This window comes from Staurois parvus, unplaced genomic scaffold (genome assembly GCF_062004578.1).
Source record: "Staurois parvus isolate SC_StPar_1 unplaced genomic scaffold, SC_StPar_1.0 ptg000721l, whole genome shotgun sequence".
In the NCBI taxonomy this organism is placed as follows: domain Eukaryota; kingdom Metazoa; phylum Chordata; class Amphibia; order Anura; family Ranidae; genus Staurois; species Staurois parvus.
The window spans coordinates 1626565-1642753 of record NW_028318517.1 but is presented as its reverse complement, the minus strand read 5'-3'; positions in this window follow the sequence as shown (position 1 = coordinate 1642753).

The window sequence follows — 16189 nt, the reverse complement described above, 5'->3', positions numbered from 1 at the left end:
GATGACATTTTTGTAACTGTATTCGGAGTAGCCCTCAACGCCATCAGGACCAGCGGGAGTTTGACATCCCAATCTTTGCCTGTTTCCTTAACAAATTTCTTAAGGACGTTAACGATGGTCTGATTGTATCGTTCTACACCACCACTAGAGGCTGGCCGATAGGCGATATGCAATTTCCTTTTAACCCCCAAAATTTTCCACAATTTGGCCATCACTTCGCTAGTGAAGTGCGATCCTCTATCAGACTCTATCCTCTGTGGGAGACCAAAACGAGAAAATACATGATTTATTAGCAATGCAGCACATGTCTCGGAGCTATTATTTGGTGCTGGTATACATTCGACATACTTGGTGAATAAACATGTAACTGTTAACATATACCGATTTCCTCGTGAAGATTTTGTTACGGGCCCAATAAAATCCATCTGAAGGTCTGACCAAGGCATACATATCCCCCTCTTCTGGAGAGGTGCTCTGTGAGTTGGCTTGGTAGGTTGAAATTGGGGACATATTAGGCAACCTTGGCAGTACTCCTTCACATCACGTAACATATGAGGCCAGTAGGCATAATCCCGCAGGATCTCATACGTGATCTTCTCTCCACGATGACCGGAAGTGGGAGCATCATGGGCATGCTGTAGCATCAAACCTCTAAATTTAAGTGGGACGACCCATTGTTGTACGCCACCCTTTGAGGTTCGTATCAACAATCCCTGGTACAAAGAGAATTGGGATTTGGATTTCATTAAGATACATAAATCCTCCTTCCCACTACATACTTCCTTATTTATGGGATTTTGGTTGGGATCTTCTATATGACTATAAAACAAGCCAATTATTGGGTCTTCTTTTTGGGCGGTAATTAAATCCTCACTAGGAGAATCGTGACTCCACTGTAATGCATTCGGATCACCAGCTGTTCTGCCCTGTTGTCTGGTGACAGCTTCAACCTGTACGGTACCTAAAAATTGATTGATGTCTAACAATTTACCGGTGATTGCCCCTTCCTTGGCTAAAGAATTGGCCAGATCGTTCCCTTCTTTCTCGGCACCTAGAACCTTGGAGTGGCCTTTGGTCTTCTTGAAGTGCAGGGTGATATCATTGGACCTTACCAGTTCATCGATGTGACAAAAGAGCTTACCATGTTTCACGGGTTTGTGATTACTCTTGTTCATGTTGTTTCGCTTCCACCTAGGGAAATACTCCACAAAACTATTCCTGACATAATTGGAATCGGTTATGATGGCACACTCATTAATGTTGAACTCTATAGCCATCTCAACTGCTCTAAGGATTGCAGTAAGTTCAGCAACCTGACTGCTTTTTGGTCCAAGTTTGTATCCCACAGAAATTGGGGTGACACCTTGGGTCCAAACGATTCCAATACCTGCCACTAGTTGGAGCTGTTCCCCATCCTTGTGATGAAAAGCACAACCATCTACATATACACACGGCAGCTGTTTACAGTATTCTTCATCATAAACCTTGTAGGGAGAGGACAGTTGTTCTTCCAGAAAGTCAGTGTCCGGGGCCTCCATAGCAGGCGTAGTTGCGGAACAATCATGGAGCTCGGCTAGGCCCTGGGCTACTGGACTTTCCTTGTTCTGTTTGTACCGAATTTCAAGAGGCCACCTTTGCAAAGACAAAGTCTTTCACTCTTTAAATACTGTAAAGGCTGGTGTGCCGTTTCAACAATGATTCTCTCTCCCTGAATGTAACTGCGGAAATTCTGTAATGCCCACACGGTGGACAATAGAGCTTTTTCACAGTCACTGAATTTTACTTTAACCGGGGACAAAGTTTTACTGGCATAGGCAATCACCTTACTGACATCATCTTGTTTCTGGTAAAGAACGGAACTCATACTTACCTGCGTAAACCCTGTCTCTAGATAGAAGTTTTTACCCCCTTCAGGATATCCTAGACACGGCGCTTGTGTGAGATGTTCCTGTAACTCCTTCATAGCGTCTTCCTGCTTCTTACCCCACGACCATTCGACATCTTTCTTCAGTAGGTGAAGCAACGGCTTGCTTATCTCGGCGTAATTATCAATAAATTTACACGAGTAGTTTACCATACCTAGGAATGATCTCAATTTTTTAAGGTTAGTAGGGACTTTACAGTTCAGAACCGCCTCAACCTTCTTCTTTTGTGGGTTCAAACCTTCAGCAGTAACTTCATGGCCTAGGAAGTTCACCTTCGTGCGACACCACTGGGCTTTTTGTAAGGACAGTTTAACTCCTGCTGCTTTTAATTGGCCCAGGACATGCCGAAGTTCTGTAATATGCTTGGACATATCAGTACTTTTGATCAGGATATCGTCCACATATGCCAACGTCCCCCTTTCGAAGGCGTCTGGCATGGCCTTGTGCATGAACACAGCAAATTCATGTCCGGAATTTATGAATCCGAAAGGCATTCGTACCCAACAATATTGTCGATTCCCAAAACTGAAGGCCAGTTTGTATTGGTCTTCCTCACTCACCTTAATGGTCCAATACCCCTGTGCACAATCCAAGGCTGTGAAAACTTGGGATCCTTGGAGCTGGGCTAGACACTGGTCTATGTATGGGACAGGCCATCCTGACATGTACACACGTTTGTTCAGCTGACGGAGGTCAGCGCACAAACGCCATTGTCCATTGGGTTTTAAGATACCCAGGATCGGGTGGTTGTAGGAGCTGTGGATGGGCCTAATTATACCCCTTTCATGTAACTTCCTGATAATCTCAGCTAGAGATTCATAGGAAGCTAATGGTAACCTATACTGTCTTACGAATACTGGTGGGGCGTCTGGATCTGTTTGGATCCTAGCGATGTGTAGGTCAGTAGTCCCACAATCGTAAGAATCCTTGGCAAAGATCTCTTGGAATTCAAGGAGAAGCTCTCGGAGCAATTGTCGGTCGAGATCACTGGCACATGCATCGGCGAGGGCCACCATCTCTTCCACTAACTCCTTGAATCCAGGAAAGCTTTCCGGCTGACCTATCTCATATGCCTCTTCAAGTTTCGTGGTGAGGTGATTGGGTATGTGATGTGTGTGTGTGTTCTCCTGCCATCCAGGTTCTTTGGGGTACTCTTGTTCTTTGATTGGGTGATCAAAGACAATTGATGTCTCTTCGATTCGACAGGTGCCATCTTTAGAATCGAATGGATAAATGGACTCTATGGTGAAAATACCCTCTGGTAATGAATGGAATGTTTGTTCAATTAATTGTTCCTCCGACAAATATTCATCGGGGATGAGTCCAATCACCTGGTTAGTGACCCCAAAGGTGTAATATTCAGTCTCTACCGCTAGACCAATAAGGGTCTCTTTGGGTAAGACGATGTCCTGATTGGACAGATTATGTACGTAAATGTACATCGGGGATTGATGTGTGTTGACTAGGGGCGTGTGTGTAATGTTCAGTCCCTCCCCCTGCATTTTATGGGAGAGGCATACTAATGCATCTGACCCCTTCAGTCTATGTCCCTTTTTAACTTGGATGGGGAGTATGAAATTATTTATGCCCTTAGGAATTGTAATCTTTTGGGCTACCTGGACTTCAACAGCATAAGGCATCTGTTGCTGGGATTTTAAAGCTAAGTCCAGATTTTGGTATTTTTCGGGGTCCCCCTTTAGTCGACTCCATAAACAGTCATTAATTAGGCCGACTTGCATTGCAAATCGATGTAATACATCGTTGCCAAAATAAATTTTAGTTTGGGGATTATCCAAGACTAGGAACACATGGGTGGCTGTTTTGTTTCCTACAGTGACGTTTAAGAGACACCTAGCCATTGAATTGTGATCATCAGAGTCATCAAGGGAGTCTGAAATCCAATGACGCTGAGGTGTGGAGAAACGGATCATTTCCATTTCGGTCAGGTGTTTTATCAGCCCATGGCTTACAAAGCTGTGTTCCTGTCTCAAATCTAGTTTGGCATATTTTGACCTATTAAGACCATTTATCCGGATGGGGATAAACAAGTCGCTGTTAACCCTTTCAATACCTGTCAAGAATTGGGTATGATCTCCCCCTTTTCTTGGTTTATCCTCCTGATGAAAAGATATCGTAAGGATGTCATCTTGGAGGGAAATATCTTTTATTTTATCTTGGGGAATTCTAAAAATGTGTTCCTCATCTCTTCTGATAGGGTTATGGTCATCAGGTTTGATAACCGTTACATCAGGAAGTTGGCTGTTCCTGAAATGGATTTCTAATGATCCAGGCCTTTCTTCCACCAGGTGGCAGTGTTGTCGGGAATGGGGAGTTTTAAGTTTCCCATATTTAATCGGGGTATTTACCTGTGACCACAGGACTTGGTTCACACAGTCAACTATTGTGTTCAGCCTTTTTAGGAAGTCCATCCCAATTATCATGTGGTGCTGGGAGATGCTGGCAATGATGATGGGGTGTCTCAGTTCCTTATTACCCAGTTTCAGTTTAAGCCAGGCGGTACCCATGACTTGTAAAGGGTCTCCACCTACACCAATCAATGAGCTGTCAAAGCTTTTAAGTCTCGGCTTGGTGGGCATGACATTCGCCACTTTATCAAAATGTTCTTGTGACATGATGGTTGCTTGGGATCCAGTGTCTATTAAGCCGACAATCGAAAGATCACTGGCATCCTGCACCTGCACCGTGGCATAATATCTCCCATCAGATTCAGTCAGCTCACACATGAAATTAGTGTGGTTGAAGATCTGTGGGCCCTTCAATAACCTATGACTGGCTCTTATCTCACCGCATGTGGTGGACACATTACCCTTATCCTCCCTGGTGGGATTCTTGGACTGTCTCAAGACAGAAGCACAACTAGAAGTTGGCGCTCCGTCTGGCTTGTCAATCCCGACGACTTCCGATGCCGCGACTATATTAGGGGCAATAGATGGACACTGAAAAGCAGGAGAATCATTAATAACCAACAAATGGTCCCCCTTTGCCTGAGAACTAGCTTCTCCATTAGTAGGCGTGTCAGGGACGGGGCACACATCTCCTATCATTCGACTCAGTGTTCTCCCCTGTTGGTTTAAGGCTTGGTTGCCTGTTAATTCTGTGACCCTTGGTTGGTCACAGGAGCTGCTCCTAAAAAAGGATTGGATGAAAATTTAGTGACAAGCCTGTCCATTTGTTCAGCCATTTTGCTGACCTGTGCCTCTATTTGTCCAATACGCTCAGAGGAGTCATTCTGTTGATTCTCCCTCTTCCTATACTTACGCTTGTATTTTGGACGGGACTGGTAATGAGACTCAGAGTCAGAACTACTGCTCTGGTCCCGACGCCATTGTTCTCTCTGAGGTTTTGGGGTCTCCCTGTCATTAAGGGGAGCCTGGGGTACTGTATCCCCCCTTTGAGCTTGAGGGTGTTCTTGGCATGGAGGAAATCTTTGGAAGTCGGAGTTCTTATTAAAATTGGGATTCTTATTGTAATTATGGTTCCTATTGAAATTGGGGTTCCCATAAAAATTCCCATGTTGGTTTTGGCGAGGATAATAGAACCTCCGAGGATACCATGGCCCCCTTTGATTCTCATCACTGTACTGGCCCTTACCATACTTTTTATTCTTCTCACTTCCACTACCGTAGTTCCCTGGCTTTTGTCTATCCTTCCTCACCCACTGGTTTTGGGGTGCAAAGTTATGGACCTCCTTCACTTACTGGGTTTGAGGTACAAATCTAGGGGAACCATTGGTTTTACCCCCATGGACTACTTCCGCATATGATTTCTTCTCCGCCTGCAAATTTGGATTTGGAGGGGAAACGGTAGTGGCTGCTACTATCTTGGGGCTATTTTTGGGTTCTCTTTTTATCCCGCCCTCACTGGACTGTTGGATTGAGAATAAATAGTCACTCTCTCTCACCAACCAATCAAGAGAGCATCCCTTTCTGTAATCCTTTGCAAGTCCCAATTTTATGTAAGCAGGTAATGCTTCATAGAATAGGGTCTTGAATTCTGGCTGGTTAGGATTGGGATCCTTTTCAGCCAGGAAATAGGCATTTCTGAGGACAGCCAGAAATTCTGCAGGGCTTTGGTGAGGATCACACTTTAAATTGTAGGCCGCAGCCTTGGCAGAGGTTACAGTTTTATAAGGCCCAAATTCCATGTGGCACTTATGTTTAACCTCTCTCCAGGACTGATTGGAATAGGCCCTCAAGGTATCAAAGAATTGCCGGTATTTCTCTTCAAACACCCATGGCAGCAATTCTATTTTGGTGTGGTCATCTCTAATGCCCAGAATCTCTAACGTCTGTTCATATGTTTTCATGTGTTCGGTGATCTCAAGGGACCCTTTCTTAGAAAACATAGTGTCTTGGAAATTCGCTTTAACGAATTTCTCCTTACCGTGAGTACTCGCAGTTGGATGTGCAGAAATCCCCCATAAAGCTGTGCGAATCTCGCTTACCACGACTGCAGCCAAACTACACGATTCCTGCCCATCCAAATACTTTGGTTCTGTTGAATTTGTGGGTGATGGAGCTCCGTTACCCTAGAATGATCACACGACACTCTAAGGCTGGTTGCAATCCACATAAGGGCCGGCTTTAGGCTCAGCTCTCTGTTTTTATTAAGAATACACACATGCCCCCCACATGAATAAAGTCAATCCCTCCCACCGAACAATGCAATGGGGATTGCTTATACAGAGGATATACATTCCAATTGGAGCATAGCCTTTGCTATTATCTATCACTGGTCCTCCCCCATGAGTCTTCTGAGGTCAGCAGACTTCCTCCCCTTCCCCCCTATGAGCCATCTGAGGTCATATTTCCTGTCCTACTAGCTTCTATTGGTATGCAAAATTCTCTGCACAAGCACTCCCTAAAAATATCAGTCTGTACCTGGATGGGCCCGATACGATCTTTATTAAAACACATCCATCCGAGATACAGTTCAGATTGGTAATGGGTTGTAAGATATGCATAAGCCTACACGTGGAGTTCACACCGCTTGCGCATTGCGTTATGAAGCCCACGTGGTACCATGCTGCTGATATGTGGATACAGGCCCACGGTCTACTGACAGCAGCATTCGCATGGAATGCCGTGGTGGTATACACGCCGGTCTATAAGCGCAGATCTGCCATCTCATCCATTACCAAGCTGAGTACTGTAATACATACATTGTACATGCGCATGGCCCAATTGCAGCCTTCAGAGCTTTAATTAAGCCACACGAGAGACATATGAATAACACGAATATATGACACATTTAAAGTTCGACCAACAATACAAAATTTCCATGACATTCCCTCCTGTTTTATCATATTCTCCTCGTGTCCCTTCTTGATCTTCTTCAGCTTGATGGGTGTAGTCTCAAACTTCAAAGAGTTCCTGTAGTTGTCCCTGAGAATAAAGCTCCACGGGGTACCTGAAATAACAAGACCCGACGCAGACTCGACGCAAACAGGCTTGATTGAAGCGATGATCCTCAAGAGCGTTGGAACCTTCACTACAGGAAGGCTCTTGCAAAAACCACAAACAGACTTGTGGTATGAATAAAGCTTGTGATCCCACGGTGGTCTGGGGAGATCCAGCAATAGATTCTCAAATTGCCCCTGCAGACGGGGCCACACAAGGCTGGTCTCGACCCAGACAGTTTTCCAAATCGCAGACACAAACAATGATGAGGCTTGAAGCTTGCTTGAAGGTCTTGGAGAATGTGGTCTTCAGAGAGATAAATTAGAGGGAAGCCAGGATGTAATCTGTAGAGAAGGTGGTTGGTTGGTGAGGTCTTCCCCCGATCAGTGGTTGGAGTGGGATCCCCGGAGCGGGCATGGAGATGTGGTCGTCTGCCCGAGCTTGGCTTACACGGTCGATGAGGCAACAGGAACATCTCACCGCGGCATATAAAAGGCAGATGAAAAAGAGAAGCATCAGGATATACACTCCCACTTCCTTCAACCAAGATCCGATGGAGAACAGGAAATCTCCCAATCCTCCCAAACCCTTGAACGGATTCCAACTCTCACTAGCTATAGCTCTAGCTTTTCCCTGTAGTTCACTAACTTTGTCCATATGGGCCTGGACCTTGTCATCGGTGTCTTCTATCCAAGTACAACAATCCTCTCCGATGAACTCACAGAACCCCCCTTTGGCGGCTAAAAGATAATCGAGGGCCATCTTCTCCTGAAGCACTAAAATTCCCATCTGCCGTTGTTCTTGGGCAATTTCTCTGACAGCCTCTACGGTCTCGTTAAACATACTATCCACGATGACAGAAAAATTGTTCAGGCGCTTCATAAGTTCTATTCCCCATCCTGTCCATGAGGGGAACCAAGCCCATGCCTGGTCGCCCTCAGAGAACAGTTCCCTGCGAACTCTCCCTGCCATCCTTACCTTCTTGTGGACCATCAACTCTTCATGGTCCATCACTACATAGGATGCGGGGACTAGCTTTATGAGGGCACACGAACCTTTCGCGTTCTGGGGAAATGTTCTATAGGCTGCCGAACCACACAGAAAATAGTATGGACCTGTCAGAGCAGAACAGGAGGAGTTCCTCGTTCGGCCTCTGGTACTGAGCAACAGTTGCACAGACTGGGGGATTGCTCCCTCAGTCTGCACATCACATCCGTCCTTCCAACACACGTGGTCTGGTCGGTCAGTGTGGTTACTCAGAAAGGAAGTCTGGTTAGTCAGATTGACAGTTATACCTCCCTCGCAGGTGGTAATCCCAACAAACTTGTTACCTGTGCCAAAGCTGATGTTAAAGCACACCTGAGGGCTGCCTAGCTGCCCAGTTACCCATAATGGACTGGTGAGGGCCCTACAGGAGCTAGAGCTAATATTGGTGCTGAAACTGATGTTACCTGCTAAAAATGTGTCATTAAGTTCTACCGACAAATGTCTACGTGGGGGCTGACCAGGGGTCCCTTGCTTTTTCATGCCGACGCGGATGTCATATAGGGCATGAACAGCGGCCATTGCGGACATGTGATGACTGGGTGGGGGCTTTGAGCATACCCAACAGTTGGTTTTGTTGGCGGTTCTGGCTAAACGCAGGTGCATTTTAAATAAAAGGTTGGGGTATCTGCCGTCTTTTCCTCCGTTCACACACATGTATGACATACAAACAAAAAGAAAAAGGAAAATGACACCCCTCATTCTCTGGTGTAGCTGAAAAGCTTCTTGCAGTGGCTTGCGTGCACCCAGTTGTCTCGTCCCTCGAGTTTGAGTGAGGTAGGTGTCGTCAGCTGGACTTGGTATGGTCCGGTGAACCGTGGCTCGAGTCCGGTTCTTTGATGTTTCTTTAGGACGACCCAATCACCTGGCTCAATAGAAAGAACACCTGTTATTGTATTTGGATCGGGGAGCGATTCGCGAACCCGATGGTGTATCTTCTGCAGCTCCCGTTGCAGAGATTGCACATAACCTGTAAGCTGTGAATGCAAAGATGACAACTGTTGAGGAAAGTACAACCCTGTTTTGGGAGGTCCCCCAAACAACACCTCGTAGGGTGACAGCCCATGTGGTTGCCGAGGGGCATTCCGGATGGAATAGGGGGCAATGGGGAGACACTCAGGCCAAGGTTTTTGGGTATTGGAAGACGTTCAACCTTACCGCTACTCTCGGGGTGATATGGGGTGTGTCGTCGCTGACTCCAGTTCCACCAAAGAAATGCAGTCGTGTCCTTTGGAAGAGAGGTTAGTAGTGGACAAAGAAGACATGTTAGCAGAAGAGGTGTTAGTATTGTTAGTCGTGTTGCAAAATTCAGCACTGTCATTGCTGTCCTCCCCCCCCTTCTCATCTTCCGACACAGGAAGAAGAGAAGCTGGGTTAAGAATAGTGCATCGTTTGATAGTGAGGTTAGTAGGGGTTAGGAGGGCTTTCCCCTGAGAGGGGTACCTTGCCTTGGATGTCCTGTTTTCGTAGGACCGTTCTTGCTGCACCGGTGTCAGTGAGGCAAGGGAGGGGATATTTTAATTCCTCTAGAAAAAGATGGATCTGGGCCGACACCGATTTGTCAACTTCCTATGAGAATTCATAGGAGTTACTTACCATGGTGGTCATAGGGGCGGAGGACTCATCAGGAATGAACTGCCACCGACCTTTAGGTAATTGGGGACAGCTCCTCCTCATGTGCCCCGTTTGGTGGCACTGGAAGCACCTGGGTGGGGGCCTATCCTTCCTGTGACCCAGATCCCTTGGTTTTTCGTGTGGGGTCTGGGACATAAGAACTTTGGCCTTGTCTTGTTTTCTTCTATCCATTTCCCTCTCTATTGCCGCAAGAGTGGAAAGGATAGCAGGGATAGACATCTCATTATATTCGGGTCGGGCCAGAACCAGCCTTTCCCGAATTTTAGTATCGATGCCTTCCAAAAATTTGGCCCGCAACAGAATGTGCGTCGCGGTCACCTTTACCCCTTCAGTTGGAGCATCAGGTCCAACTTCCAGATCCGCATCCAGTGCCGTCTGCTTGAGACGGCGCCAGAAGCAGGCGCTTTCCTCATTAGGACCCTGGGTGAGCTTCATCATGTCCGTAGTAGAGGTAGCACCATACATTTCTGGAAGCTTTGCCTTTAGCTGTGTACAGAACTCTTTGCCCCCTGAAGTCATCTCCTCATGCGTGGTTATAGAGCACCCTGCAATCACTGTACTGGCCACTTCCATGCCCACCTTTGCCCGTAGGATCTGTGCACAATCTGACCCGCTCATACCATAGCTGAACTGGTTTTGTCCAAACATTCGAGCAAATCCTCTCGGATTGACTCGATAGTCCGGGAGCTCAGCCAGAATAGTGCGGATCTCTGCCGGGGTGAAGGGGACATGCCAAACTACCCGTTCCCCTAAAGTCCGTTCCCCCCGTGCATTGGGAGGACCTTCAAATTGCTGCACCCTGACTGGATAGGCCTCGGTCCGGGAAGAGTGCAAGGGCTGACCCAGCATCATCGGTGGGCTTAGATTAACCACCTCGCTTACTGCACCTTCAGGTTTGAGGTCCCTCAGATCAGGGTATAGCTGGGGGGCAGGGGTCTGATCAGTGGTTCGTAGCGCTTTGATGCAATCCGCCCTGTTTTTTTAACCGGGTGTCTATTCCCCTTGATTCACAGATAGTCTGCAAATCGGTTGTTGAGTAGGCTTCATAGTTGGAAACAGAAGGAGCTGGGGTGAAGCAGGGAGAAGGGAGAGGTAGAGGCAGAGGCTGAGGCATAGAGACAGAAGACACAGAAGGTATGTCAAGAGTGACGTCACTAACAGAAGAGACAGGTGCAGTTATACTTATCTCAGCCACTGTTGGTTGTTGGGGGACCCCAGCAGACCCTGATCCTGCCTGCCTTAGTAGAGTCAGCCCTGAAAGAGCTTCCTCCACCTCTGACACCGGATCTTCCTGTTTTATTCCCTCTGGAGGCCGGGTATACATCACCTGGTTCTTCCGGACAGACACCAGTTTATGTATGCCTTGCTTCCCTAATCGGATTGACCTGTGAAGCCATAGCTGTGCGATCTCTAGTTCTGACGCCTGCATCCGTGGTCCAAATTCAGAGATGAATTTTTCCCACCTCCATGCGTCAAATGTACCTTCCCGGGGAATTTCCCATCTGGTACCCTTCGACCATTTATTCCACCTTTTGAGGGGTTCTGTAGACTTCCCCCCCAAACTCACCTTCATCAGTTGTGCAGCTGTCCTTACCCTGAAGAGGGCTGGTTCCCCCTCTCTCTTCATGGACTGACTACTGCCCATCGTGACTAGTCACTGGTATATATCCCGCGTCCGGGTACCTGTTTACCCCCTGGAGCACTCGGTGGGATCCTACCGAGAGGCCTGATTCCACCACTTTCCCAGCACAGCGTAATTTATGTGATACTTATCGATCACCCGAAGCGCATCAAGTGGCGGTCAGACTGAGAGCACACCTCCCACTCCCACAGCGCAATTTGTGTGATCCTGACCACCCGAAGTGTTTGTGGTGACCAGGACTTCCCTGGACCGCCCACTCGCACAGCGTAATTTATGTGGTTCTCATCACCCACTGTGTTTGGCAGGCCACACCGCACAATGATGAAAGTGGCTTTTCTCTCCCTGCACACAGTAGCTAACACAAGTCAAAACAAAAAGAGGGGTTCTTGGATGTTACTTAGGGGTCACTGGTTGGGCAGAAACCTGCTAACTGACCTTTAGGAAATTTGTGTAAAGAAAAAAACTTTCCTAATACACACAGAAAAACCCTTTTTCAACCTGAAAAACTGTTAAAAAGGACAAAGTGGATCCTTATGAAAAACACGGGACGTTTCACAGTAAAACAATTACACAGAGGTAAACCGAAAAACTGCGCCAAAAGTAACCTTGTTGCTGACGCAAAAATCACTCCTATCAGCACCGCTAAACGATCCACGTTATACACGCAATCTTTACTGCAACCACCTTGAACCGTTTACACAAAAAGTCTGCTGGACGTGAAACACGCGACACAGCAGCTTAAAACAAACCCGCTTTACAATAAGGAACTACTTTTAACAGGAAAAACACAAGAAAACATAATCACTATACAAGAAATCTATGTGCAAAAACCCAGACTTCACCGTGCTCATTAAATGTGGAACACGTGAAGGGAAAACTCGCTTAATACACTTTAAATTGGCTGGCAATACGCAAATTTAAAGCTAAAAGCAAACAAATGAAACTGTAAAAAATTTGGATTAAAAAACACAATATGGGTCAAATGCATATAGGAAACTTCATGCACATTGCATAGAGATTACTGCACATTTGGTAGCCAACAAAATGGCCACCAAACAAAAGGAGTCCATGTGGTTTAGTCAAGAAGATGACCCCCCACAGAGGAGCACATGGCAGATACTAGAATGACCCCCCACAGAGGAGCACACGGCAGACTCTAGCCTCAAAATTGCCTCTTACATAAAACAGACTTTTAGACAGAACATACACTGGACAATTACACAACAATATGAAGCACACATACAACACAATTTGGGCACAATCACAGAACGGACATAAAACACCAACATATCACACTAACATGCACATGTAACAAAAAGGACCCCCTGCTGCATGCTTGCTGGGAGCAGTGGTACCACAAAACATTGTACAGACCACATAACACAGATCTTACAACAGTTAACAATTAACCTAAGCCTTTCAGCACTGTAATAATTACCTCACGTGGAGGGGGGTAAAGCAATCACCACAGTACCTACAACCCGCAAATACTTACCTAACACCATGCAACAACTTTTACCCACTAAAACATATACCCGTTTAATTTTTGGTTGGAAGATTTTTTAAACTTGACCAAATCCAGCCAACCAAAACCCCCCCCCTCTGCTGCGTTCCGCAGAGACAAACCCTTGTCTTTCACCCACAAATCAAGAGTTTAGGACAAAAAACGAGGTCCTTGTTAAGCGGTATTTCTTGTTAGCTAACAGAGAGCGAAATCAGCCACACGAACACGCAAAAAGCGATCCTCTTAATGGCAGAGAGACCTGAAATGTGCCGGCATACTTTTTGCTAGTTCATGATGGCCATTCCCCCCTCGTTCTAGGTTAGCTACGCAAGAATACGCGTTAGTATCCACCAGGCTCGCCAAACTGTCTTGGAAATTCGCTTTAACGAATTTCTCCTTACCGTGAGTACTCGCAGTTGGATGTGCAGAAATCCCCCATAAAGCTGTGCGAATCTCGCTTACCACGACTGCAGCCAAACTACACGATTCCTGCCCATCCAAATACTTTGGTTCTGTTGAATTTGTGGGTGATGGAGCTCCGTTACCCTAGAATGATCACACGACACTCTAAGGCTGGTTGCAATCCACATAAGGGCCGGCTTTAGGCTCAGCTCTCTGTTTTTATTAAGAATACACACATGCCCCCCACATGAATAAAGTCAATCCCTCCCACCGAACAATGCAATGGGGATTGCTTATACAGAGGATATACATTCCAATTGGAGCATAGCCTTTGCTATTATCTATCACTGGTCCTCCCCCATGAGTCTTCTGAGGTCAGCAGACTTCCTCCCCTTCCCCCCTATGAGCCATCTGAGGTCATATTTCCTGTCCTACTAGCTTCTATTGGTATGCAAAATTCTCTGCACAAGCACTCCCTAAAAATATCAGTCTGTACCTGGATGGGCCCGATACGATCTTTATTAAAACACATCCATCCGAGATACAGTTCAGATTGGTAATGGGTTGTAAGATATGCATAAGCCTACACGTGGAGTTCACACCGCTTGCGCATTGCGTTATGAAGCCCACGTGGTACCATGCTGCTGATATGTGGATACAGGCCCACGGTCTACTGACAGCAGCATTCGCATGGAATGCCGTGGTGGTATACACGCCGGTCTATAAGCGCAGATCTGCCATCTCATCCATTACCAAGCTGAGTACTGTAATACATACATTGTACATGCGCATGGCCCAATTGCAGCCTTCAGAGCTTTAATTAAGCCACACGAGAGACATATGAATAACACGAATATATGACACATTTAAAGTTCGACCAACAATACAAAATTTCCATGACAATAGGAACAGTGTCCTTCAGGAACTTAATGACCTTTGGGGTGTCATATCTCCTGAATGACCCCTGGGATTTCCCTTCCTGCCTATATGAAACCTCATATTTTTCTTCTGAGCGCTCTGGAGTGTATCTTGAAAGCTTAGGAGGTGACCTATATTCTGACCCTGCCTCACTATCAGGTACTTCGCTGTGATGCGGGTATCTCCGCTCATCAGCCTCCTGCTTGCCTGGGTTGGTCCGGTTTTGGACCCCAGAATTTATTTGGGCCGTCAACCTCATAATCTGCTCCTCCAGAGTTTTCTGCTCAGATTTTATCAAGGTAAGTTCTGACTGGTCATGCTGGGTGAACTTTAATTTTGACAGGAGATAACCTCTCTGACCTGAAGTACTCCACCTCATCTTTTAAGTCCTGATACTTCTCTTGAAGTTGTTTTAATTCCTGAAAGTTTCTTTCATACAGGTCCTGAGCACTTCGAAAGTCTCTGACCAATCTATCATAATCTTTCTGGGATTCGTCTAAACAAATACCGGCATGGCCAAGCTTCCCTTTCAAAGACTCAATGTCCTGATTTTTGCTTTCTAACAAGAGGCGGGCCTCTGACAACTCTTCCCTTAAAGTCATGGTTCGCTGGGCAGCTCCAGCGGTCATGAACCATAACATGGGCCAAGCTTCTAGGAGAAGTCTGTCACGGCTTTTATCACTTTCTGCTCCAGCAAATGCTATTAAAAACCCAACAACCTGGCCCTTTTGGTTGAACAGGTCCTCAAAGGTGCTCATAGCCTGCCTTTTTTCTTCATCCACGAACTCATTATTGCTATCCCCCAAACTTAATCTCTTGCGGATGTAATCTATTACTTCACATTCAACATACTTCTGCCAAGCACCGACAGCTTTCCGGGCTGGCTTCAGAGCTTCCTGCTCAATGCCTTGAGCCGCCATATTTTCCTCGTTATGCTTGGAAGAGGTGGATCCGTGATTACTGGATGCCATTTTGATATAAAATATATGTTTGACAAAGTGTACAAATATACAATCACCAGTGCGTTTTGTGTTATGGTACGATTTCTATGGCTCTCAGCAGCGCCTCCAAATTTATCCTGTGGTGGTTTATGTAAGGATATATATTATTTATAAAGGGCGTGTCCCTTTCCCTTAGATGAAATATTACAGTGCCTCCAGCCGTTAAAATACGGCAAATATTTAGTGAACCAATAATTTGGACACCTTGATAATTTGATCACCACTTATTATTATACCTTAAATTCTTTTAGCCAATATGATTTCGTACCATACACACAAAATTTGCCTTATAATAGATAAATATAAAATTTATTTATGTACAAAAATTATATATATATTAACACAAAACGTAAAAGACTGGTGATAAATGAATATTGGTACACACAATCAAAAATATGTCCTACCAATGTAAGACACAATATAAGGTTTCTAACTAATTACATCAATATCACAATTTTTAAATGATATGATTATTTATTAAATTTATTAATAATTAATAATTTCGAATATCTCAAAGGTTATATTCTCACAAGCCGTGGCCATAGGATTGCAAGAAGCAAGCCCTTGATATATGATACTCTGGTTATTAATATTCAATAAATTTGAAATATGAAAAAAAAAATTATAATATGGCAATAAACAATTTTTAACAGTAAAACAGGATCTCTCTACATATATCTAACTACCCAATATTGTTG